The sequence below is a fragment of the Schistocerca piceifrons genome, chromosome 3 (genome assembly GCF_021461385.2).
Source record: "Schistocerca piceifrons isolate TAMUIC-IGC-003096 chromosome 3, iqSchPice1.1, whole genome shotgun sequence".
In the NCBI taxonomy this organism is placed as follows: Eukaryota; Metazoa; Arthropoda; class Insecta; order Orthoptera; family Acrididae; genus Schistocerca; species Schistocerca piceifrons.
The window spans coordinates 263,822,144-263,848,700 of NC_060140.1; the positions used below are offsets into that span (position 1 = coordinate 263,822,144).

The 26,557-nt window shown below is 48.1% G+C and overlaps 11 non-coding genes across 11 annotated transcripts; 8 read left to right on the forward strand and 3 right to left on the reverse strand.

Annotated features, from left to right (window-relative positions):
- The first annotated feature begins 1,156 nt into the window (after positions 1–1,156).
- Trnaw-cca lies at positions 1,157–1,228 on the forward strand. Its single transcript has one exon. It is a non-coding gene; the product is annotated as a tRNA-Trp (tRNA).
- A 6,091-nt stretch (positions 1,229–7,319) lies between these two features.
- Trnaa-cgc lies at positions 7,320–7,391 on the reverse strand. Its single transcript has one exon. It is a non-coding gene; the product is annotated as a tRNA-Ala (tRNA).
- Positions 7,392–7,509: 118 nt separating this feature from the next.
- Positions 7,510–7,581, forward strand: Trnaw-cca. The gene has a single exon. It is a non-coding gene; the product is annotated as a tRNA-Trp (tRNA).
- A 319-nt stretch (positions 7,582–7,900) lies between these two features.
- On the forward strand, positions 7,901–7,972 carry Trnac-gca. The gene has a single exon. It is a non-coding gene; the product is annotated as a tRNA-Cys (tRNA).
- A 6,026-nt stretch (positions 7,973–13,998) lies between these two features.
- Positions 13,999–14,070, forward strand: Trnaw-cca. Its single transcript has one exon. It is a non-coding gene; the product is annotated as a tRNA-Trp (tRNA).
- A 319-nt stretch (positions 14,071–14,389) lies between these two features.
- On the forward strand, positions 14,390–14,461 carry Trnac-gca. The gene has a single exon. It is a non-coding gene; the product is annotated as a tRNA-Cys (tRNA).
- Positions 14,462–14,727: 266 nt separating this feature from the next.
- On the reverse strand, positions 14,728–14,799 carry Trnaa-cgc. Its single transcript has one exon. It is a non-coding gene; the product is annotated as a tRNA-Ala (tRNA).
- Positions 14,800–14,917: 118 nt separating this feature from the next.
- Trnaw-cca lies at positions 14,918–14,989 on the forward strand. Its single transcript has one exon. It is a non-coding gene; the product is annotated as a tRNA-Trp (tRNA).
- A 6,667-nt stretch (positions 14,990–21,656) lies between these two features.
- Trnaa-cgc lies at positions 21,657–21,728 on the reverse strand. Its single transcript has one exon. It is a non-coding gene; the product is annotated as a tRNA-Ala (tRNA).
- Positions 21,729–22,237: 509 nt separating this feature from the next.
- On the forward strand, positions 22,238–22,309 carry Trnac-gca. The gene has a single exon. It is a non-coding gene; the product is annotated as a tRNA-Cys (tRNA).
- A 9-nt stretch (positions 22,310–22,318) lies between these two features.
- On the forward strand, positions 22,319–22,390 carry Trnaw-cca. Its single transcript has one exon. It is a non-coding gene; the product is annotated as a tRNA-Trp (tRNA).
- The last annotated feature ends 4,167 nt before the right edge of the window (positions 22,391–26,557 follow it).

Sequence of the window (26,557 nt, forward strand, 5' to 3'; positions counted from 1 at the left end):
GAATGTGTCATCATCAGAGTCACGGCTTTCACAAGTTCGACGCCTCTTATTAGTCGTGGCATCGACTCTCGCCGGTGGCTTAGCACCATTATCTCTCCTAACCAGAGCCGGAAACTCTTCAGGGCGAATTTCTTTTAGCTCTTCCGAAGGTACGTCAGAACTAGGGACCTCACGCTCTATCATAGGTTTATCGGCCACTACATCTGCCAACGTAAGCCGTTTACGCTGCTGCAGCGAATTCTTTAGCACAAACATTCGCCTGGGGCAGTCCTGACGCAAGTGACCACTTTCATTACAGATATGGCATGTGGGAGGTTGGCCACTGTAAGCAACGTGAGCCCTATAGTCACAAACGGTAATATGGGAGGGTATATTCTGCTTTATATGCATTTCTACAGATCGGACGCCAATGTAACATTGTAACCTGTGCTGGTTCGACCACCGTTCGTTTCGAATCTGCTTGATATCCCCGAATTTAGACAGAACCTCCTTCAGATAACAATTTTCCACTTCAGGGGGTAAGTGAAAGATACGCACATTGGTATACTCTACGTCGGCATTGGAAATGAGCACAGTACTTACAGACTCGTCCCGGTGCCGAAAAACAGCTCTCCCTCCGTGTGTCCTCATAATCTTTTCCAGTAACACAGGATTCAGCAATTTTACAAAGAAACAATATTGCTCGGTATCATAATACGCAGTGTGCACTTGATCAGAGGTAATCCCAATAACATCCACAATCCAATCATGTATTTCCAAGGAACTAGGCTGCACATAACGGGTAGACTTGTCGAAATCAAAACGGAGTGTACACTTTCGCGGAAATAACCTGGACATTGCAAACAATAGCTAGCGGTTGAACCGCTAGAATAACACAAAAACAAAAATCAAACTCGAGATAAATATACACAAAATCAGAACACGTCACGGTCAAAGAGAAAGTTAAGTTGTAATCACGACTTGTAAACACGTGTCGGAGCGGAGCACTTAATACGTCCGATCAGCACGGTGTCTCAGGCGCGACTGAGTTACACCCCCGCCAGAGCAAGTACATCCGGGACGAGTGTCTCGTGGATCCTACTGTCATTATTTCTTAGGTTTGAACGGTACAGTAAGTGTTCGAGGAACCTATTCATGACAAAACCTAAGCAGCGTCGACTCCGTGGCGCAACGGTAGCGCGTCTGACTCCAGATCAGAAGGTTGCGTGTTCAAATCACGTCGGGGTCACAATGAAATTTTCGTTTACGAAAGCCATAGGCGAGTATGTCAGTTTAATTAGATACCAAACGATTACGGAGAACGGACGAACAGAACTTGCTTGAAAAAAAGCTACTAGTGCAATTTTCGCGTTCTGACATTAAGGTGAAGGCGCCGACTCGCACTTTCTCCAGGCGCGAAGTGTCTAGTATTTTTGATATTTATATCGTTTAACGCTAATATATAACTGAGAGATAATGATTACGCAATATTTTGCTCGATTAGACGTCTTTAGCCAGGCAGAGTATAATATTTTTCCTTAAGTTATGGGAACGCAAAGATCGTGAAAGGGGGTATAGCTCAGTCGTCAGTTCCGCTTTAGACGCCGTGCAGTGTGGACGTGCCTAGTCTTCCGCTCCGCCGTAGCGTTACGTATAGTGGACTATCGTTTTTGTTTACGTGTTGTGTTGCAACTTCTGTGAGTGTTTCTCCGTCGTTGTTTCGTACCTTGTGGTTTTTTTTTTTCTGTTCTTATTTCAGTGTCTTTTGTGTAGCGGTTTCGACCGCATATTTTGAAAATGTCGTCCCAGGTTATTCCTCGTCAGGCTACAGTTAGTTTTGCTTTTGACAAGTCAACCCGCCATGTGCAACCTAGTTCTCTTGAGATTCATGATTGGTTGGTAGATACCTTTGGTGTTCATTCGGATCAGGTGCACACTGCTTATTTTGATACCGAACTGTATGTTTTCTTTGTTAAGTTTATGGACCCACTTCAGGTTGATAAAATTCTTTCTAAATATGGTCATCAAGTTCTCTTTCGGCATCGGGATGATTCTGTAAGTACCGTGCTGCTTTCCAATGCTTCCATCACGTATACCAATGTTCGTGTTTACAACCTTCCACCGGAGGTGGATAATGTCTATCTTAAGGAGGGTCTACAGAAGTATGGTGATGTAAAGAGCATTCGCCTTGAACGCTGGTCAAGCCAACATCGCCTGCAATGTTACAGTGGTATTCGTTCAGTCGAAATCCACGTTAAGCAGAATATTCCATCTCACCTGCAGATCGGTGGATATCGTGTCCATGTAACATATAGTGGTCAGGTTGGCACCTGTTTTTTGTGCAATGAAAGTGGTCACGTGCGTACCGACTGTCCGCGGAGAGTTTTTGTTTTAAAAAATTCTCTCGAACAGCGTCGCAAGTTAACGGTCGCTGACCTCGTTGCAGGTGGTTCTGCTCTTGGTGTAGCACAGTCCAGTGGTAGTAGCGCCCCGCCACAGGTTTTGCGCACCCCTGACACAGAATTTCCTCCTTTGCGTGCTAAATCTGATGTTGTTCCGTCTGTCCCTCAGGTGGGTGTGCCACTTTTGAATAATAAGAGGCGTCGCCCACACGATGGAAATAGTACGGATGAGGATCTCCCTGAGATGCCCCAGTCCGAGCGACCGGCATCCTCCGAGCCACTGTGTACTGTAGCTGCTCCCTGCCCTCCTGAGGTAGCGGTTCCGGTGGCGGCTGCTGGCGCCCCTCCGGCCTCCGACGCAGCTTCTCTCGAGTCGGGTCGTCGGTCGGGCCTGTTGGCGCCGTCTTCCGAACCGACTTCGATGTCACAACAAGTGGAGCCGCGACAACTTCCTGCTTCGCTGCCCCATACCTCTGCCAGCGGAGCTGCTCCGCTTCCTTCCAACTCTGCGGCCTCGGACCTTCCTGCTCACGTTTCGCCTCCGTGCAGTCCATGTTTGCCGGAAGCTAGTGCAGGTGTTGACCATTCCGTTTTGTCGGATGTTTCCCCCGCGACCCCGGATCCCGCATGTGGACCGGCGCGGGTGGTGTCGGATACAGAACTTGACCCTCCTACGTCACCGGCGGCTGAAGTTTCCTTGCCCGTCAGCCGACGCAAGTTACGCGTTCAGCCGTACGTTACTGCTGTTCGTAAAAAACCGAAACGTAAGGGATCCGCGGAACGGGGTAGCAGTCCCCCTCCCTCGGATGCCTCTGTCACCCCTGCTATGGACTGTGACGCTGGTGCGTCGGTGTAGGTGATTTGTTTTCTCGCTTTTCTCTCTATGGTTCAAGCATACACCTTTCTCACCTTAAATGTTAACCGTATTGAGTCCGACGTTCGCATTGCCTCTTTGCGGCAGTTTATTTACGACGCCTGTGCGGACGTAGTGTTTTTGCAGGAAGTGTTGTTTTCTGATCTCTCTCTACCTGGATTTCAAACTGTTTTTAATGTCGCGCCGGAATATTCAACAGGAACTGCTCTTTTCTTTCGAGAGGGCATTCCTATTACTGACATTGAATTCCTTGACTCTGGCCGTGGGATTGGTTGTCGTCTTTTTGATCTCCGCCTCGTTGTTTTGTATGCCCCCTCTGGTTCGGGTCACACTGTGGCTCGATCGCGCTTTTATAAAGAAGAGCTTATTTATCTTTTGCGCCAGAGTCCTCGGAGTCTCCTGCTCGGAGGCGATTTTAATTGTGTTTTACGCCCTGCAGACCAGTCCCCCAACTTTAATTATTGCCGTGATTTACATGACTTAGTTCGTACGATGCATCTGCGTGATGTTTGGTAACACAAATATCCAACCCTGGTGAAATATACGTTTTTTACCGCGTCCTCATGCAGTAGACTCGACAGATTCTATTTATCTGATTTTTTATGTGATAAAATTCTTTCTGTCGATGTTATTCCTACTAGTTTTTCTGACCATTGTGCTTTTACTGCAACTGTAAATCTTAGTCGCCAACCTGCAAAACTTTATCGTTCCCAGTGGATGTTAAATGTTTCCCACCTTGCCGACAGTGCTATGGATGATGTTATAAGTGGCGTGTGGGAGCGATGTCTTCGCTCTGTCCCGCGATACCCCTCCTTGCTGGTTTGGTGGACTGCGTTTGCCAAGCCCAAGATTCGTCAGACTTTGATTTTCTACTGTGCTGCTAGGACGCGTGATTTTAAGAACACGTATGAATATTACTACTCTGTCCTGCGTGAACTATATGACGCGGCGGGTACCTCTCCACTGCGGATCCATGATGTTCGTCGTATTAAAGCCAAGCTCTTGAGCCTTAAACGACGACAGATGGATGGTCTGCGAGTTAAGTCGAAACCTCACTCTCTTGTTGAAGGTGAACTGACATCCTTGTACCACCTGCTACGGCATCAGACTCGTCGTCGTCGCTCCTTCATCTCTTCTCTTACGGTGGATGATGGGCGACAGCTTAGTGCACAGGAGGAAATGGTTCGTGCTCTTCATCAGTATTACACTAGTCTCTATTCTGCCGATGATTCTGGTGAGTCTCTTTCGGATGATGTCTTTGGGGATCTAACTGCGACGATCGCGCCTGACGCGAACGGCGAATTTCTCCGGGAGTTCCAGGTAGATGATGTTTTCGATTTTATTGCTCGCTCTCCGTCCAGTAAATCGCCGGGTCCAGACGGCCTGCCTAAAGAATTTTATCTCCGTTTTTGGCCTCTTTTGGGTGGCATTTTTACGCAGATTTTAAATGAGATTGTCAGAGGGATGGATGTGCCTGCCGATTTTAAAGTAGGGAAAATTGTTTTAATTCCGAAGTCCTCTGGTCGTTTATCTGCTGCCAATCTTCGTCCGCTCACATTGCTGAATTTTGACTATAAGACAGCTGCTAGAGCGCTCAATAGCCGGCTGTCTTCTCTGCTTCGGGGTGTGATTGGTGCACATCAATGTTGTTTTCATGATAGATCTATTCTGACACCAGTAGCCGAATATCGGGATGTTGTCTCGGTTGCGGCGGTTACAAACGTACATTGTGCCTTTGCCTTCCTTGATTTTTATAAGGCTTTTGATCACGTCAGTCATGTGTTTTTAGATCGTGTTTTAGGTACAATAGGTTTTAACGCTTCATCACGTGGTGTTCTTGGCAATTTGTACAGGGGAATAACAGCTCGGGTGTCTGTCAATGGGCAGCTGACGCCGCCCATTGCTATCCGCCGCGGAGTGCCTCAGGGTAGTCCGCTCTCTATGTCTTTATTCGTTTTGTCCCTGGAACCGCTGCTTCGGACTATTGCTCTCAAGCTTCAGGGTATGTCCCTCTCTGGTGGGAAGCTCTCGGTTAAGGCATATGCGGATGATGTCGTTGTTCTCCTCCGTCAACGAGATGATATCCCGTTGTTGAAAGGGGCAGTTGATGCATACTGTCGTGTCTCTGGAGCGCGTCTCAATCAGGGTAAATGTAAGTTCCTTGATATTCGAGGATTTCGCGATGCTGACGTCCCTTGGGCCACTTTTGTCGATCGCCATACGTCCTTGGGGATTATCATTGATCGGTGTCCTCTAAAAATGGCGGCTCTCAATTGGAAATCTGTCACCGAGAAGATACAGGGGGCTCTGATGGTCCATGAGCAGCGCTCTGCTACCATTTTGCAAAAAGTCCGAGTTTTAGACACCTACGTCCTATGTAAAGCTTATTATGTTGCTCAGCTGTTCCCACTTCCCATGATGGTGGCGAAAAGGTTGCGCCAATTGTCTAGCAGGTTTATATGGAAGGGCCATCTATTCAAGTTACGTTACGAGGTAATGACGAAACCGCGTCTCTCCGGAGGCTTGGGCCTCTCTGACATTACTCGCAAGGCGTCTGCTTTGTACGTCCGCCGAACGACTCTAATTGTTACGCAAGAAGTGACTTCAATTACATCCAGGCTTTTTACTGTTGTGCGTCCGGCGAGCCTTGCTCCACCTGTCGATGTCGGACGCCTAAATTTTAAGTTGAAACACATTCGGGAATTTTACATTGCGGTGAGTTACCTCGGTGACGTCTTCTTGCGGCGACCGGTGCCAACGACCAAGAGCTTGATTGCCCGCTGGGAGGGGCTGGCCAGTCCCAATCCAATAGAACTGGCGTCTCCATCCGTGTCCTGGAGGAACGTCTGGAAGAACGTTAGTCTGCCGATCCACTCTATGGCCGTGGCGTCCACGTGGTATAGGGTAATAAATAATTTGGTTCCCACCAATGTACGACTGCACCGTATTGGTCTTTCTGACACGGACACCTGTACTCGGTGTGGTCTCCTGGATACCCTTGAACATCGATTCACCTGCTGTGGGCACCTTGCTAATTGGCGTTGGCTCAGGAAACAACTTGCTTTTGTCACTAGGTCTGCTGAAGCCGCTTATACTATTGACATCATCGTCCGGCCCGATTCTTCCTTTTTTCCGCGGACGAAGCTCCATACCGTCATGTGGTTGATTGGCCATTTCGTACATTTTGTCAACAGTTGTCATGAAGAGGATGGACACCTAGCGTTTCGGCAGTACATGCTTACTGCTTACTGGCAGCGCTTGCGATTGCCAGGCCTCCGAGATGATTTTGCCAATATGCTTAGCCTGACATTTGAAAGAGAGGGTGTTGGCTAAGGTCACCTGTGTGAGCCATTTTCTTTTATACTGTTTCTGGATTTGCCGCCTTTATATATGTTTCTTCTCTACACCAGGACTGAAGTTTTCGTGTTTTAATCTTTATTTCAGTCAGCAGTCTACATTATATAGTCATGTTTTAGGATTTTAATTTCAGTACTGTAAAAAAAAAAAAAAAAAAAAAAAATTGGTTAGCGCACGGTACTTATAAGGCAGTAGCCGTGAGCAATGCCGGGGTTGTGAGTTCGAGCCTCACCTGGGGCATACTTTTATTTCGTAGCAGCTGACTATGGAAGCATCGGGACGCTAGGTTTGAGATGTATCGCGTACATGAGAACCATAAATGTGCGTGCACTGTAGACAAGGACTGCGTGTAAAGAAAAAAAAAAAAAAAAAGGTCGTAGAGCATTCGACTGCAGATCGAGAGGTCCCCGGTTCAATCCCGGGTGCCCCCTTCATTTTTCAGTGTCTCGAAAAAACAAATGACGATTGTCGCGGTGAGTTGCAAATACATGTTTGAGATGCACCCTGCACGCCATACCGAAGGCTTTGGAGCAACATTTCAATGGGGGGGGATCGCAGGCCAGGGTCTTGCAGGTCATCGTCCTCCCGCCATGAGGTCGAACTGTACGAAATCCACTTGCTTGGGGGAAGAATCCTGTACACTGAATTTTGTAGAATATGGTGATAGGCAAAAGTTTTCATGTACTGCTGCACGGAGAAACAAAAATTGGAGGAGCTGGGATTTGAACCCAGGACTTTCTGCATGCGAAGCAGACACTCTACCACTGAGTTACACCCCCGCCAGAGCAAGTACATCCGGGACGAGTGTCTCGTGGATCCTACTGTCATTATTTCTTAGGTTTGAACGGTACAGTAAGTGTTCGAGGAACCTATTCATGACAAGACCTAAGCAGCGTCGACTCCGTGGCGCAACGGTAGCGCGTCTGACTCCAGATCAGAAGGTTGCGTGTTCAAATCACGTCGGGGTCACAATGAAATTTTCGTTTACGAAAGCCATAGGCGAGTATGTCAGTTTAATCAGATACCAAACGATTACGGAGAACGGACGAACAGAACTTGCTTGAAAAAAAGCTACTAGTGCAATTTTCGCGTTCTGACATTAAGGTGAAGGCGCCGACTCGCACTTTCTCCAGGCGCGATGTGTCTAGTATTTTTGATATTTATATCGTTTAACGCTAATATATAACTGAGAGATAATGATTACGCAATATTTTGCTCGATTAGACGTCTTTAGCCAGGCAGAGTATAATATTTTTCCTTAAGTTATGGGAACGCAAAGATCGTGAAAGGGGGTATAGCTCAGTCGTAGAGCATTCGACTGCAGATCGAGAGGTCCCCGGTTCAATCCCGGGTGCCCCCTTCATTTTTCAGTATCTCGAAAAAACAAATGACGATTGTCGCGGTGAGTTGCAAATACATGTTTGAGATGCACCCTGCACGCCATACCGAACGCTTTGGAGCAACATTTCAATGGGGGGGGATCGCAGCCCAGGGTCTTGCAGGTCATCGTCCTCCCGCCATGAGGTCGAACTGTACGAAATCCACTTGCTTGGGGGAAGAATCTTGTACACTGAATTTTGTAGAATATGGTGATAGGCAAAAGTTTTCATGTACTGCTGCACGGAGAAACAAAAATTGGAGGAGCTGGGATTTGAACCCAGGACTTTCTGCATGCGAAGCAGACACTCTACCACTTTTTTTTTTTTTTTTTTTTTTTTTTTTTTTTTTTTTCCGGGCCTCCATCCACCCCTTCTAGCCCGTCCTCACGCTCGCCAAAAGTGCCTTCATCGGCTCGACTTCTCCGCCATTAGCAAAAATCTCCGTTGGAATAAAAAATTAATCACGAAACAAATGGATTCTCTTCAGTATCCATGTGGTTATTTGGTTTACCAATATATGTGATGTGGAAAATGAAGCAAATGAAATCTTCTGCAGGAATGTTAGTAAACTCATCACTTTCCGAGGGAGACTGAATGTATGAAAATAAACTTGGTGATGCTGGAGTCTTCCACAGCAAGAAGGAACAACTCTTCTCTTCCTCTGACAGGAGAAGGCCAAACATAACATAAATACGTCTTCTTTTCAATAAACGAATCTTACTAATTGAATAAACAAGAAACGAATAATGTATAATTTGAATATTAGATCTACAAAATTCGACGGGGATCTCGTAGAACAGTCTCGCAGAGCTCTCGATAGGAGAGGCATCATCCCCCAAAGCATCACCACTGTCGGGGTGGTCCGTTTCATATGCGTGGCCGTTCGATCGCCGCATTCCGAATCCTAATTGCGACTATCATAGTCGTGAAAGGGCCATCCATCAGAGTTTTCGGACTGCGACGGCGCCCTGGAGGAATATCTCTCTACGTCAACGTTCGGAGGAGAAAGAAAGCATACTTTTCTCTATATTTGTCGATTCGTTGAAGTTTCTGGTGTTGAGTTAGTAGGTATAGCCAACAGTCTTCTTTATTTTTTTCTGGCGCCGATAATATATAATACACCGTCTGACCTTGAAGCCAAGTGACTGCTCGTCGTTTTGCCGGAGGGTATGGAACGGCATCAGGAGTGAGGAGTCCAGCTGGAGTAATCATTCTAGGTGCAGTACGCAGCATACTTGAGAGCTTCCGTGCAAAGAGAAGCCAGATGTCCTTCACATTTTCGCATAGAAAGCGATGTTCGATGGTATCTAGGAGAGTACAGTGAACGCAGTTCGGAGTGTCTGCCAAGTGGATCATGTGTAGTTTTGAATTTGTTGGTATGATCCTATTGACCGCCATGTACCATGTAGACCGCACCTGCGATGGTAAGTGTGCGTCATGAATGTTTTCCCAGATCTTGGCCCAGTTGCAGTCTCTATACTTCACTTCTATTCTGTTGCGCGGCTTACTGTCCGTCAGGCAGCTGTAAAGTGCTTTGACCCGGTAAAGATCATTCTCAGGTATGTTGCTTTGAATATAGCTGTATTCGAGGAAAAAAGTACTAAAGTGGCTAAATGCAGTCGGGATGTGACTTACGTTTACCGGAGGCGTCATGCTGGCAGGTGCAATTTCATTGAGAAGGTGGGCCGTTAAGGAATTTGGTGATCGTTGCCATTGTTTATACATGTTGCTGATATATAATGCTTTCGCTTTGTGGTAAACATCTGTCAGATTTAGGCCGCCCTTTCCCAAGGGGAGCGTCAAAGTTGCAAATGGGACTTTGAAAATGTGTCCCCTACTGACAAAGTGTCCGAGCGCTGCAAGCATTCGTTGTGCGATGACCTTTGGTATTGGTAGGATTTGTGCGACATAATTCACTTTAGAAACAATGTAAGTATTGACTAAAAACACTCTTTGTATGGCGTTGAGATTTCGCAAATGATGTTGCCGTATGCCGGCCCGAATTTGTGCCAATAATTTTCGATAATTAAGAGCAGACGTGCAGCGGATGGTGCGCGTGTATTCAATGCCGAGACATTTAAATGTTGTCATTCGTTTTAGTGATTGGCTATCGCCAAGTTCGAGTCCTCTACCAAGTTCCATAATGCCAGACTTTTTACAGTTGACTTTCGCTCCTGATGCGGCTGCATAAGTGGATATCAGCTGAAACGCGCGTTCCAAATCTTCATCTTTCGTCACCACGAAACTGACGTCATCCGCAAATGCCTGGCATACGATCTTCTGGCCATGTATGCGTATTCCCGGAAGGTCTTGCGCCAGGGAGAACAGTAAGGGTTCAAGAGCAACTGCAAACAAGGCCATTGACATCGGGCAACCTTGTCGTACCGACCGAGCGATATTAATAGGTTTACTGAGTTGTCCGTTGAGACAGATCTTGGACGTACCGTTTCGCAGCAGGAGTGTAACAGTGTCAATAACTTTCCGTGGAAAGTTCATTGCTGCCATCGCGCACAGAAGATATGAGTGACTGATTTTATCGAATGCTTTCTCAAAATCTAACGAGACTAGAGCGCATCGCATGTCGCAAGCGGCGGCTGTAGCTATGATATCTCTATATGCACTTGACGTCTGCTGTATGTTTCTAGAGTTCCCAACGCTCGTCTGGTAGGCCCCCGTGACAGTACTAAGTACCGTACTGAATCGCTGCATCATGACCCGCGCGAATATCTTATAATCGGTATTAAGTAACGTAAGCGGTCGGAGATTGTCGACTGTCTTTCCCGCTGGGGTTTTGGGTACCAATACCACTATGCCTTCACAGAATTCCCTTAAGATATCACTTCCAGCCTTTAAGATATCATTACAGACCAAGGTCAACTTTGGAACTAAATGGTGACGAAAGGTTCGATAAAACTCAGCCGGTAATCCGTCGGGGCCAGGCGATTTATTCTGTGGGCTCCCTCGAATGGCGTCCTCTACTTCATCTTCAGTTATGACTGCAGCGAGGCCGTCTGCTTCTACCGTGGTCAATGTCGCAAAACGGCGTGCCAGAAGGACGTGCTGCGCCGCCATATCCACTGGGTGTTCCGTGAACTGTGCTGTGAAATGTTTGTAAATCTCGTCTCGTATGTCGCGCTGGTGGTTTAGGAATCGACCATCTGCAGTGTGCAGTTCTGTCAATATCTTTCTGCGCCCCCTTTTCTGTTCGCGAATAACATGGTACATTGATGTCGTTTCGTCCTGTACAGCGTTTTGCAGACGCGTCCTGACTTTACAGCCTTCCAATTGCTTCCGTTTAAGGGTTAGAATCGTAGCCTGTATTCTTTTAATATGCATACGATTTGCTATTACTGTTGCATCTTCTCGATATAAATCTCTCAAACACTGAAAGTAAAATTCCAGGGTTTGCTTCTGCCAGGCACATCGATCTCGGGAATAATTCTTCATCGCTTTTGTTAAGGCGGGTTTCGCACATTTTACCCACCACGTAATGGCAGAATCGTACGCGGGAAACTTTCGTTCGCAGGCTGCCCACGTATTGCGGAAGACTGTGTGACACCCGGGTTCTGGTAAACACGCTACATTTAGTTTCCAGGGTCCCCTTGCCCTGTACGTCCCTTGTTTGGCTAAATTGACGGTACATATATATGCCACATGATCTGTGAAGACAGTCGGCCATAGCTCAGCCTGCAAAACATGTTCCCTCATACTTGATAATGCGTAGATTCTATCGATGCGGCTAGCTGAGTGGCCAGTAACGTAAGTGAATCCGGGCCTGTCACCGTGTCGAAGCTCCCACGTGTCTATTAAATTCAACTCGTCAATGAGATTGCGAAGCTCGGCGGACGGATTGAAGTTCGGCGTCTGGTCTGTGGGACTGAGGACACAGTTAAAGTCACCAGCGAATATAAGTTGTTCCGAAGGTGGTGTAAAAAGTGGCACAATGTCATCTTTAAAAAACTCTGCTCTCTGTCGGCGTCTCCCAGAGCCGGATGGGGCGTAGAGATTGATAAATCTAGTAGTATCGATAGTAGTCGCTATACCTCTGCCAGACGCCAGGCGCTCGACATGTGACATCACTATCCCTTCCTTAGCCATGATCGCCGTCCCTGGATCAGAGCCATGTCCAGGATTAACGACGGCATTGTAGCCTGTGATACGGTCAAGGTTAATATTGGTCACTTCCTGCAGCATGATGAGATCAATATCAGCGGCATAGAGAAAATCTTGAAGATTTGTTAAGTTTAGTGGGCTACTGATCTTATTGATGTTCAATGTCGCAATTCGGTAAGCTTGCAAGGACGGCATGAGAACAGAGAGCTAGGTGACAATAAGCCGAGTATGGATGTTAATGGCGAACATACTCTAAAAGAAGTCTACGTCATTAGCCACTGTGCCGACGCCGGCGGTAGCCGTTTGTTGCTGGTGGGACACATCAGCTTGAGCTTCCGATAACGGACTATCTGTACGTCGCCGATCCTTTACGAAATCATCTTCCCGACCACCCTCTTCCACGTCATCCGACCAATCACACACGAACCTGTCCGCTGGCAAACCGCAATCCGAGAGCTTGGATACGTCAGATACAGGGGTCTGATCCATTGCATCTGTTATCGCAGGGTCGCCGGAGGGTAATCGTCCGTGATCAGTGTCCGATTCGTCCGTCCGGGATTTTTTTGTCGTTTTGCTGGTTGCTGACGACGGTGGTTCAGTCTCTTCAGTCAGTTTCTGTCGTACGTGGTTCGCTTTTTCACGCAATATTGGCGCCTTTGCTTCTGCCCCTTGATGTGCTAGCCGGCGTTTCTTCTGTGATTTGGGAGACCGCGGGGGCTGGTGGCCAGCCAGCTCGTTCGACTCCACCCGGTCCACGTCGGACTTGTCGTCTCGAACCGGAACGCCCGCCGGAATACTTTCGGTGTCCGGTTGGTGCCCCTGCTCCGAGTGAGTATCGCCCCCATTTGAGGTGTGTGAAGAAGGAACAGTCGGGACGTCGTTCGTATCCATCGGCGTGACGCCTTCCTGCACTTCGCGCAGACTCTCTAGCGGAACATCGGAACTAGGGTCCGAAGTAACGTTAGCCCGGGCGGCGGCGACGTATGATATAGGCAACGTAGACGTCGGGCCCTGCTGCGCACGCTCACCGGCCGGTATTTGCGCCACGCGCCGTTGGACACATTGAGCACGGATATGTTCGGTGGAACCACAGCCCGCACAGGTTCTCGGCTGCCCATCATAAATCACAATGGCTCTGTAGCCACACACAGTGACGTAGGACGGAATGTGCTTCAACATATCAATCTTCACCTGCCGGACACCGTTTAACACCGGGAAAATGTGCATATTCGACCACTTTTCTGCCGTATTGCTGATGACCGTTCCATATTCCCTCAATTTGGCATTAATTTGATCAGCGGATATTTCAAAGGGTAATTCGAATATTCGAACAGTTCTGACTCCAAGACCGGCAAGCGAAACTCTGACATCACCAACATTGCCGTCAGAATGGTTAAACTTTAAAACTCCTCCACAAGATTGAATGACCTGCTCGCATTTCTCGGGTCTCAACAATTTTAGGTAGACCGTACTGCTGACGATAGAAAGGTGAATGCCAACCATATCATCAATAGTGATTTTCATAACGTCTCTAATAAATAACTCAACTTCAAAGGACTTCGGTCGTGCATAGTGCGGGTCAAAACTCAATTTCAATGTGTCTTTCCGTATAAGTTGATCCATTATAATCGATGGCAATTCATCACTCCACACTACAACAACGCAGCAAAGCGCACACTTACCAAACCGCACGCGACCGCCACAGGCGAGAGCGTAAACAACCTGCGTCCGACCGCCACGGCCGCTGCCGGCTGACTGCCACTGAGTTACACCCCCGCCAGAGCAAGTACATCCGGGACGAGTGTCTCGTGGATCCTACTGTCATTATTTCTTAGGTTTGAACGGTACAGTAAGTGTTCGAGGAACCTATTCATGACAAGACCTAAGCAGCGTCGACTCCGTGACGCAACGGTAGCGCGTCTGACTCCAGATCAGAAGGTTGCGTGTTCAAATCACGTCGGGGTCACAATGAAATTTTCGTTTACGAAAGCCATAGGCGAGTATGTCAGTTTAATCAGATACCAAACGATTACGGAGAACGGACGAACAGAACTTGCTTGAAAAAAAGCTACTAGTGCAATTTTCGCGTTCTGACATTAAGGTGAAGGCGCCGACTCGCACTTTCTCCAGGCGCGAAGTGTCTAGTATTTTTGATATTTATATCGTTTAACGCTAATATATAACTGAGAGATAATGATTACGCAATATTTTGCTCGATTAGACGTCTTTAGCCAGGCAGAGTATAATATTTTTCCTTAAGTTATGGGAACGCAAAGATCGTGAAAGGGGGTATAGCTCAGTCATAGAGCATTCGACTGCAGATCGAGAGGTCCCCGGTTCAATCCCGAGTGCCCCCTTCATTTTTCAGTATCTCGAAAAAACAAATGACGATTGTCGCGGTGAGTTGCAAATACATGTTTGAGATGCACCCTGCACGCCATACCGAAGGCTTTGGAGCAACATTTCAATGGGGGGGGGATCGCAGCCCAGGGTCTTGCAGGTCATCGTCCTCCCGCCATGTACGAAATCCACTTGCTTGGGGGAAGAATCTTGTACACTGAATTTTGTAGAATATGGTGATAGGCAAAAGTTTTCATGTACTGCTGCACGGAGAAACAAAAATTGGAGGAGCTGGGATTTGAACCCAGGACTTTCTGCATGCGAAGCAGACACTCTACCACTGAGTTACACCCCCGCCAGAGCAAGTACATCCGGGACGAGTGTCTCGTGGATCCTACTGTCATTATTTCTTAGGTTTGAACGGTACAGTAAGTGTTCGAGGAACCTATTCATGACAAGACCTAAGCAGCGTCGACTCCGTGGCGCAACGGTAGCGCGTCTGACTCCAGATCAGAATGTTGCGTGTTCAAATCACGTCGGGGTCACAATGAAATTTTCGTTTACGAAAGCCATAGGCGAGTATGTCAGTTTAATCAGATACCAAACGATTACGGAGAACGGACGAACAGAACTTGCTTGAAAAAAAGCTACTAGTGCAATTTTCGCGTTCTGACATTAAGGTGAAGGCGCCGACTCGCACTTTCTCCAGGCGCGAAGTGTCTAGTATTTTTGATGTTTATATCGTTTAACGCTAATATATAACTGAGAGATAATGATTACGCAATATTTTGCTCGATTAGACGTCTTTAGCCAGGCAGAGTATAATATTTTTCCTTAAGTTATGGGAACGCAAAGATCGTGAAAGGGGGTATAGCTCAGTCGTTCAGTTCCGCTTTAGACGCCGTGCAGTGTGGACGTGCCTAGTCTTCCGCTCCGCCGTAGCGTTACGTATAGTGGACAATCGTTTTTGTTTACGTGTTGTGTTGCAACTTCTGTGAGTGTTTCTCCGTCGTTGTTTCGTAACTTGTGTTTTTTTTTTCTGTCCTTATTTCAGTGTCTTTTGTGTAGCGGTTTCGACCGCATATTTTGAAAATGTCGTCCCAGGTTATTCCTCGTCAGGCTACAGTTAGTTTTGCTTTTGACAAGTCAACCCGCCATGTGCAATCTAGTTCTCTTGAGATTCATGATTGGTTGGTAGATACCTTTGGTGTTCATTCGGATCAGGTGCACACTGCTTATTTTGATACCGAACTGTATGTTTTCTTTGTTAAGTTTATGGACCCACTTCAGGTTGATAAAATTGTTTCTAAATATGGTCATCAAGTTCTCTTTCGGCATCGGGATGATTCTGTAAGTACCGTGCTGCTTTCCAATGCTTCCATCACGTATACCAATGTTCGTGTTTACAACCTTCCACCGGAGGTGGATAATGTCTATCTTAAGGAGGGTCTACAGAAGTATGGTGATGTAAAGAGCATTCGCCTTGAACGCTGGTCAAGCCAACATCGCCTGCAATGTTACAGTGGTATTCGTTCAGTCGAAATGCACGTTAAGCAGAATATTCCATCTCACCTGCAGATCGGTGGATATCGTGTCCATGTAACATATAGTGGTCAGGTTGGCACCTGTTTTTTGTGCAATGAAAGTGGTCACGTGCGTACCGACTGTCCGCGGAGAGTTTTTGTTTTAAAAAATTCTCTCGAACAGCGTCGCAAGTTAACGGTCGCTGACCTCGTTGCAGGTGGTTCTGCTCTTGGTGTAGCACAGCCCAGTGGTAGTAGCGCCCCGCCACAGGTTTTGCGCACCCCTGATACAGAATTTCCTCCTTTGCGTGCTAAATCTGATGTTGTTCCGTCTGTCCCTCAGGTGGGTGTGCCACTTTTGAATAATAAGAGGCGTCGCCCACACGATGGAAATAGTACGGATGAGGATCTCCCTGAGATGCCCCAGTCCGAGCGACCGGCATCCTCCGAGCCACTGTGTACTGTAGCTGCTCCCTGCCCTCCTGAGGTAGCGGTTCCGGTGGCGGCTGCTGGCGCCCCTCCGGCCTCCGACGCAGCTTCTCTCGAGTCGGGTCGTCGGTCGGGCCTGTTGGCGCCGTCTTCCGAACCGACTTCGATGTCACAACAAGTGGAGCCGCGACAACTTCCTGCTTCGCTGTCCCATACCTCTGCCAGCGGAGCTGCTCCGCTTCCTTTCAACTCTGCGGCCTCGGACCTTCCTGCTCACGTTTCGCCTCCGTGCAGTCCATGTTTGCCGGAAGCTAGTGCAGGTGTTGACCATTCCGTTTTGTCGGATGTTTCCCCCGCGACCCCGGATCCCGCATGTGGACCGGCGCGGGTGGTGTCGGATACAGAACTTGACCCTCCTACGTCACCGGCGGCTGAAGTTTCCTTGCCCGTCAGCCGACGCAAGTTACGCGTTCAGCCGAACGTTAATGCTGTTCGTAAAAAACCGAAACGTAAGGGATCCGCGGAACGGGGTAGCAGTCCCCCTCCCTCGGATGCCTCCGTCACCCCTGCCATGGACTGTGACGCTGGTGCGTCGGTGTAGGTAATTTGTTTTCTCGCTTTTCTCTCTATGGTTCAAGCATACACCTTTCTCACCTTAAATGTTAACCGTATTGAGTCCGACGTTCGCATTGCCTCTTTGCGGCAGTTTATTTACGACGCCTGTGCGGACGTAGTGTTTTTGCAGGAGGTGTTGTTTTCTGATCTCTCTCTACCTGGATTTCAAACTGCTTTTAATGTCGCGCCGGAATATTCAACAGGAACTGCTCTTTTCTTTCGAGAGGGCATTCCTATTACTGACATTGAATTCCTTGACTCTGGCCGTGGGATTGGTTGTCGTCTTTTTGATCTCCGCCTCGTTGTTTTGTATGCCCCCTCTGGTTCGGGTCACACTTTGGCTCGATCGCGCTTTTATAAAGAAGAGCTTATTTATCTTTTGCGCCAGAGTCCTCGGAGTCTCCTGCTCGGAGGCGATTTTAATTGTGTTTTACGCCCTGCAGACCAGTCCCCCAATTTTAATTATTGCCGTGATTTACATGACTTAGTTCGTACGATGCATCTGCGTGATGTTTGGGAACACAAATATCCAACCCTGGTGAAATATACGTTTTTTACCGGGTCCTCATGCAGTAGACTCGACAGATTCTATTTATCTGATTTTTTATGTGATAAAATTCTTTCTGTCGATGTTATTCCTACTAGTTTTTCTGACCATTGTGCTTTTACTGCAACTGTAAATCTTAGTCACCAACCTGCAAAACTTTATCGTTCCCAGTGGATGTTAAATGTTTCCCACCTTGCCGACAGTGCTATGGATGATGTTATAAGTGGCGTGTGGGAGCGATGTCTTCGCTCTGTCCCGCGATACCCCTCCTTGCTGGTTTGGTGGACTGCGTTTGCCAAGCCCAAGATTCGTCAGACTTTGATTTTTTACTGTGCTGCAAGGGCGCGTGATTTTAAGAACACGTATGAATATTACTACTCTGTCCTGCGTGAACTATATGACGCGGCGGGTACCTCTCCTCTGCGGATCCATGATGTTCGTCGTATTAAAGCCAAGCTCTTGAGCCTTAAACGACGACAGATGGATGGTCTGCGAGTTAAGTCGAAACCTCACTCTCTTGTTGAAGGTGAACTGACATCCTTGTACCACCTGCTACGGCATCAGACTCGTCGTCGTCGCTCCTTCATCTCTTCTCTTACGGTGGATGATGGACGACAGCTTATTGCACAGGAGGAAATGGTTCGTGCTCTTCATCAGTATTATACTAGTCTATATTCTGCCGATGATTCTGGTGAGTCTCTTTCGGATGATGTCCTTGGGGATCTAACTGCGACGATCGCGCCTGACGCGAACGGCGAATTTCTCCGGGAGTTCCAGGTAGATGATGTTTTCGATTTTATTGCTCGCTCTCCGTCCAGTAAATCGCCGGGTCCAGACGGCCTGCCTAAAGAATTTTATCTCCGTTTTTGGCCTCTTTTGGGTGGCATTTTTACGCAGATTTTAAATGAGATTGTCAGGGGGGTGGATGTGCCTGCCGATTTTAAAGTAGGGAAAATTGTTTTAATTCCGAAGTCCTCTGGTCGTTTATCTGCTGCCAATCTTCGTCCGCTCACATTGCTGAACTTTGACTACAAGACAGCTGCTAGAGCGCTCAATAGCCGGTTGTCTTCTCTGCTTCGGGGTGTGATTGGTGCACATCAATGTTGTTTTCATGATAGATCTATTCTGACACCAGTAGCCGAATATCGGGATGTTGTCTCGGTTGCGGCGGTTACAAACGTACATTGTGCCTTTGCCTTCCTTGATTTTTACAAGGCTTTTGATCACGTCAGTCATGTGTTTTTAGATCATGTTTTAGGTACAATAGGTTTTAACGCTTCATCACGTGATGTTCTTGGCAATTTGTATAGGGGAATAACAGCTCGGGTGTCAGTCAATGGGCAGCTGACGCCGCCCATTGCTATCCGCCGCGGAGTGCCTCAGGGTAGTCCGCTCTCTATGTCTTTATTCGTATTGTCCCTGGAACCGCTGCTTCGGACTATTGCTCTCAAGCTTCAGGGTATGTCCCTCTCTGGTGGGAAGCTCTCTGTTAAGGCATATGCGGATGATGTCGTTGTTCTCCTCCGTCAACGTGATGATATCCGGTTGTTGAAAGGGGCAGTTGATGCATACTGTCGTGTCTCTGGAGCGCGTCTCAATCAGGGTAAATGTAAGTTCCTTGATATTCGAGGATTTCGCGATGCTGATGTCCCTTGGGCCACTTTTGTCGATCGCCATACGTCCTTGGGGATTATCATTGATCGGTGTCCTCTAAAAATGGCGGCTCTCAATTGGAAATCTGTCACCGAGAAGATACAGGGGGCTCTGATGGTCCATGAGCAGCGCTCTGCTACCATTTTGCAAAAAGTCAGAATTTTAGACACCTACGTTCTATGTAAAGCTTATTATGTTGCTCAGCTGTTCCCACTTCCCATGATGGTGGCGAAAAGGTTGCGCCAATTGTCTAGCAGGTTTATATGGAAGGGCCATCTATTCAAGTTACGTTACGAGGTTATGACGAAACCGCGTATCTCCGGAGGCTTGGGCCTCTCTGACATTACTCGCAAGGCGTCTGCTTTGTACGTCCGCCGAACGACTCTAATTGTTACGCAAGAAGAGACTTCAATTACATCCAGGCTTTTTACTGTTGTGCGTCCGGCGAGCCTTGCTCCACCTGTCGATGTCGGACGCCTAAATATTAAGCTGAAACACATTCGGGAGTTTTACATTGCGGTGAGTTACCTCGGTGACGTCTTCTTGCGGCGACCGGTGCCAACGACCAAGGGCTTGATTGCCCGCTGGGAGGGGCTGGCCGGTCCCAATCCAATAGAACTGGCGTCTCCATCTGTGTCCTGGAGGAACGTCTGGAAGAATGTTAGTCTGCCGATACACTCTATGGCCGTGGCGTCCACGTGGTATAGGGTAATAAATAATTTGGTTCCCACCAATGTACGACTGCACCGTATTGGTCTTTCTGACACGGACACCTGTACTCGGTGTGGTCTCCTGGATACCCTTGAACATCGATTCACCTGCTGTGGGCACCTTGCCAATTGGCGTTGGCTCAGGAAACAACTTGCTTTTGTCACTAGGTCTGCTGAAGCCGCTTATACTATTGACATCATCGTCCGGCCCGATTCCTCCTTTTTTCCGCGAACGAAGCTCCATACAGTCATGTGGTTGATTGGACATTTCGTACATTTTGTCATCAGTTGTCATGAAGACGATGGACACCTAGCGTTTCGGCAGTACATGCTTACTGCTTACTGGCAGCGCTTGCGATTGCCAGGCCTCCGTGATGATTTTGCAAATATGCTTAGCCTGACATTTGAAAGAGAGGGTGTTGGCTAAGGACACCTGTGTGAGCCATTTTCTTTTATACTGTTTCGGGATTTACCGCCTTGGTGTATGTTTCTTCTCTACATCCAGGACTGAAGTTTTCGTGGACCTTTAGGGCGCTCAAGAAAAACAAACGAGCGACCACGAACCGAGACAGTAGGGGATAATACTACGCCCTTGTACAGGTGCCTTTCGGAAACAGGACGGTGGAGTCATCGTGGCCAGGCCTCGGGCTTCGACCCCTGCCCACTTTGCTTCCGCAGGCCTGAATCTCACTGTCACCTCTAACTTTACACAATGAAAAAAAATATGAATTTATTATGCACTCCCAGTATATCAAAATTGAGGTACAAATCCACCCTTTGCTGTTTGCATTAGAAACCAATTATATCTTCTTTTTATTTAAGTGTGTGTGTGTGTGTGTGTGTCTGTGTGTGTGTGTGTGTGTGTGTGTCTGTGTGTGTTCCCTTTGGACTTAAAAGAATGCTATAAAAAAAAAAAAAAAAAAAAAAAAAAGGGGTATGATTCCTGCTTTGGGTGCAGGGGGTCTCGGGTTCGAATCCCGGACGAGCCCTGCCATTTTGACCGTGCTGAAGAGTAGGTGGAACTCAGCCCCGGTTGCAGCTCCTCAATGAAGAGTAGACGCCTGTTATAGCACGTGGATATAACAAGAATGCGGCACCAGTAAAGTACGTAGGTGGAATTCGGTAGAAAAGCAGACGGTAATTTCGCATGCAACGGAAAACAAGGTTGTCTTTGCGGGATATGTGCACCGTGAGTGGAGATTCAGCTTAATTGTGCGACAGTCTACCCTCATCTTACTAGCGACGGCAACAACCAAGGGGTGGCATGTAAGATTGAGCGTGGCTAAGAGTTTCTCATTATTAGTTAGCATCACACTTTGACAGAGCTGTGACAAGGCGAGTAGGGTGAGCTCAGGAAAGCCAGTTTTTAAACTTTTACAAATTAAAAAAAAAAAAAAAAAAGTCGTAGAGCATTCGACTGCAGATCGAGAGGTCCCCGGTTCAATCCCGGGTGCCCCCTTCATTTTTCAGTATCTCGAAAAAACAAATGACGATTGTCGCGGTGAGTTGCAAATACATGTTTGAGATGCACCCTGCACGCCATACCGAAGGCTTTGGAGCAACATTTCAATGGGGGGGGATCGCAGCCCAGGGTCTTGCAGGTCATCGTCCTCCCGCCATGAGGTCGAACTGTACGAAATCCACTTGCTTGGGGGAAGAATCTTGTACACTGAATTTTGTAGAATATGGTGATAGGCAAAAGTTTTCATGTACTGCTGCACGGAGAAACAAAAATTGGAGGAGCTGGGATTTGAACCCAGGACTTTCTGCATGCGAAGCAGACACTCTACCACTGAGTTACACCCCCGCCAGAGCAAGTGCATCCGGGACGAGTGTCTCGTGGATCCTACTGTCATTATTTCTTAGGTTTGAACGGTACAGTAAGTGTTCGAGGAACCTATTCATGACAAGACCTAAGCAGCGTCGACTCCGTGGCGCAACGGTAGCGCGTCTGACTCTAGATCAGAAGGTTGCGTGTTCAAATCACGTCGGGGTCACAATGAAATTTTCGTTTACGAAAGCCATAGGCGAGTATGTCAGTTTAATCAGATACCAAACGATTACGGAGAACGGACGAACAGAACTTGCTTGAAAAAAAGCTACTAGTGCAATTTTCGCGTTCTGACATTAAGGTGAAGGCGCCGACTCGCACTTTCTCCAGGCGCGAAGTGTCTAGTATTTTTGATATTTATATCGTTTAACGCTAATATATAACTGAGAGATAATGATTACGCAATATTTTGCTCGATTAGACGTCTTTAGCCAGGCAGAGTATAATATTTTTCCTTAAGTTATGGGAACGCAAAGATCGTGAAAGGGGGTATAGCTCAGTCGTAGAGCATTCGACTGCAGATCGAGAGGTCCCCGGTTCAATCCCGGGTGCCCCCTTCATTTGTCGACTCCGTGGCGCAACGGTAGCGCGTCTGACTCCAGATCAGAAGGTTGCGTGTTCAAATCACGTCGGGGTCACAATGAAATTTTCGAGACGCATTCGGACAGCGTATCCGTGCGCATCGCGCGGGGCAGCGGGACGGTTGCGGCTTTGTTTACGTCGCCGGGACTTTGGCGCTTCGTTCTTCGTGATTGCTGCTTTCAAGGTTTGTAAGTAACAAAATGTCGACATTTTCGAGAGCTAACACCGTTCAGTGTGTCTTTGATAGGAGTGCTGTCCGCCCTACCGCATTTGAAATACACGAATGGTTATTCGAAGACTTAAAGATACCGGAAGAAATCGTAGACACCTTTCAATTGGACTTTGTTCAGTATTGCTTGTTCTTGAAATTTACGTCTGGGGACTTGTGTGAAAAATTTGTTGCTAAATTTGGTGGCAGTCGCCGTTTTAAACATGCAGACGGCAGTATTAGTAATGTGCAAATTGTGGCGTCAGGGTTTGGAATTCGAACTGTCCGTGTTTTTAATGTACCACCTGAATGCCCTGATCAAGTTTTATCTCGTGCCTTGTCGCGGTTTGGTGACGTTCTGAACATTACGATGGAGAAATGGTCTAGTGCATACCGTTATAAAGTTGCTAGTGGTGTCCGTAGTGTCCGGATGGACCTGAAACAACATATTCCTTCCTACTTTGTAATCGGTGGGGTTCGTGCACAGATCTCATATATCGGGCAACCGCCGACATGTGCCGTATGTCATTCCACGGAACATTTAAGGGGTGACTGCCCTCGACGGCGGCCTGTTCAGTTACCGCGCCAAGATGTTGTGGGTGGTAGCGATAAATTTGTGCCCCTTATGAGTGAGATTGTAGCAGGAACATCCTTTACCGGTCCGACCGACCGACCGACCGTGCGACCGTCGGCCGTTGCTTCTGTCGAAGACAGGTCCGTCGCGGAAAATAATAACACGACTGTCGGGCAGGAGGAAATGGAGGTTGTCCAGGACCCGCCTGCCCCGACCGACCGGGTTGATGACGAACGGGACGTACGCCCTGTTAATACTGATCCCGTTCAATCGGAATCGGTGGAGGCAACAGACGCTTCTTTACCCCCGCCGCCCCTCCCGGTGCCAACTTCTGCCGAAACTGTAACGCCTTCAGCGGAAAGTAAAAAGCAACGCCGCCAGCGGGGCAAGGGTAAACAGGTCAGGGATCCGAACCCGGCCGCCCTCGCGAATCCGCCAGCCACGGAGAGTGGCAGTGAAAGTGAGCCAATGTCACAGGGTTCCTCCCGTAATAGCAGCCCCGCCAGGACAGAGAAGATTCGAGCACACACTGCTCACTTGAAACAATTTCTCAGTGCCGGGAAGGAACAGGACATTGCTGCTGCTAAGCGCAAATTAGAACAGGGCAGTGAGCAGTTACCACAGCGCCCGCGCAAATATTCGGTGCCGTCACAGCCGGCCGTAACATCGCGCGGCGGCCAGGCGGAAGCCGCCCAGTCGTCGGGCGACGCACGACCACCCCCGCCACCTGATAGTCACAGCCCGTGGTGGCAACAGCAGGAGGACGAGGGGGGCCAGTAGAGTGTGCGAAGACCTACATCGTTGTCATGAGTCCACCTACATTGCACTTGACATGGAAACTACTGTATCTTGTACTGCGTCCAGTGTATTGTCGTGCCATGTTTTTGTAGAATTGCTACTAACCACTACAGTGTTTTAAGACCTACTGAAATTTCCATTTTTATGCCAGCTGCTGTTCGTTTACGTGTCAGTCCAGCATTTTATCACTTCGTTGGTGTTTTTTCTCTTGCTCTGTATTGTCCATCTGCTTAAAATGTCAACGCAATCACACCCCACGGGTATGTTTTCTGTTTTGACATTAAACGTTGCCGGTATCTCAGCGGCGCACAAGATAGCAGCTTTTACAGACGTTTTGTTTCATGGACATTTTAGTATTGCCCTTCTTCAAGAGGTATCTAGTGACGTTTTTAGCAATATCCCAGGTTATGATGTTGTTTACAATCTGAATAGTGATAATAATTGTAGCACTGCGATTTTATATAAGTCGTCTTTAGAGCCTACGGACATCCAACTTCTCCCAAATGGTCGTGTCTTAGCGTGTGTGATTGAGGGAGTCCAATTTGTCAACGTCTATGTGCCCTCGGGGACTGATCAAAAACGCACACGCGCTCGTTTTTTTACCACGGACATATGCCCCTTTTTGGCTACGGCTCGCCCCATCATATTGGGTGGCGATTTTAATTGTGTTGTTGCCTCTGCTGACCAATACCCCACCCCCACAAAATGTGCTGAACTGACTACCCTTTTAAATGCAGTGGACTTGCGTGATACGTGGCGTCACTACCATCCCATTATGACGCAGTATACGCACTTTTCTACTAGGGGGGCCAGTCGAATTGACAGGATCTACGTTTCACGGGAGCTAACAGACGCTTTATGTGCGGTCGAAGTTCTGCCTGTCGCCGTGAGTGATCACTGTGGCTACGTGTGCGTTTTGCGGTTGCAGTGCTGTCGCACGAAATCTCTTCCGGCATATTGGAAATTCAATACCGGCCATCTGGGTGCCGAAGGGCTCCGTGCGGAGATACGTGTCGCATGGCAGCAGTGTTTAACAAAGTTCCATACTTACGGGTCCTGCATCGAGTGGTGGGTGGCGCATGCCAAACCAATTTTGCGGAAGGCGGCGCAATTATATAGTCGTGATACTGGCACAGGCGTACGTTAGCATTTTATCAGCAGTGCTTACAGGATGCTATCCATGCACCTGTTGGCCCGGACGCAAATATTCGACTCCGCTTGAGCAAAATTAAAACCCAGATTCTGAGGCTGCACCGGGAAAGGTCGAGGGGTTTAACGGTTCGGAGCCGTCCGTTATGCCACATCGATGACGAGGAGCCATCGCTCTATCATCTTGCCCGGGAGAAGACACAGGCTCGCAAAAAGTATATTGATGCGCTAGAAACTGATGCGGGGATTGTCTTATCGCAGCGGCGCCAAATTGTACGTCATATCTCCGACTATTATACTTCGCTCTTTCACGACACTACCGTGGACGGGGAGGCCATGCGACTTTTATTACATGACGTAGTCGACTACATGTCCGAACCTGACCGTGAAGAGCTGGTTGCAGAGGTGTCTAATCAGGACGTGTTACAGATCTTGAAAGCCAGTGCAACGGGCAAGTCGCCTGGGCCCGACGGTCTTCCTACAGAATTTTATATTACTTTCTGGGATATTGTAGGGGACAAGTTTACGGTACTGGTGAACGAAGTGCTTCGCGGCTTCGTCATCCCGAGTCAGTTTCTCGAAGGGCACATTGTTCTTATCCCCAAAAAACGGGGTCCGTGTCGTGTCACCGATCTGCGGCCCATTACGCTGCTGAATGCTGATTACAAGTTGGCGGCCAGATGTGTTGCAGCGAAGTTACAGGCAGTCATGGATAAAGTCATCTGCCCGTTTCAATCCTGCGGCGTTAAGAGGCGGACCATTTTCAATGCAGCGTCTACCTATCGCGACATCATCGCTTACTCGGCCGTCCATCGGCTTTCAGCCGCTGTTCTTTCTCTGGACTTTGCCAACGCGTTTGACAGGACGAGCCACGATTATTTGATGCATGTTATGGACAGAATGGGCTTTGGCCCCCGCTTCATTTGCGTGATTCGCCATTTCCTGACAGGAGCCAGCTCGGTGGTGACAATTCATGGATGGAGAACACCTCCTATAGTTCTTCGTAGGTCGGTGCGACAGGGCTGTCCCTTATCTATGTACCTTTTTGTCATTGCTTTGGACCCACTGCTGCGTGCGCTCGACCGCACGATAGGCGGCGTGGATATTCATCTTGCCACTGTGAAATGTCTCGCTTATGCTGATGACGTAGGTGTTTTTATCGGCGACGACGACGATTTTCATCACATCCGGCCCTTACTGCGGAGGTATGAACGTGCGTCGGGTGCCTTGATAAATCCAAGGAAGACCGTAATGATTCCTTTAGGAAATTGTGAAGTGGATCCCGATCAGACTTGGTTTCGCGTAGCCCGTCATCACATTATCTTGGGCCTTGACGTTACTGCTAATCCCCAACAGATGCGGGCGCGCACCTGGCGCCGGCTGCTCAATCATGTCAAAGGCCTTTGTAAGACTTACGCCAGTCGCCGCCTCACCCTCCTCCAGAAGGTCGACCTAATTAACAACGCCGTGTATTCCAAGGCCTGGTACGTGGCA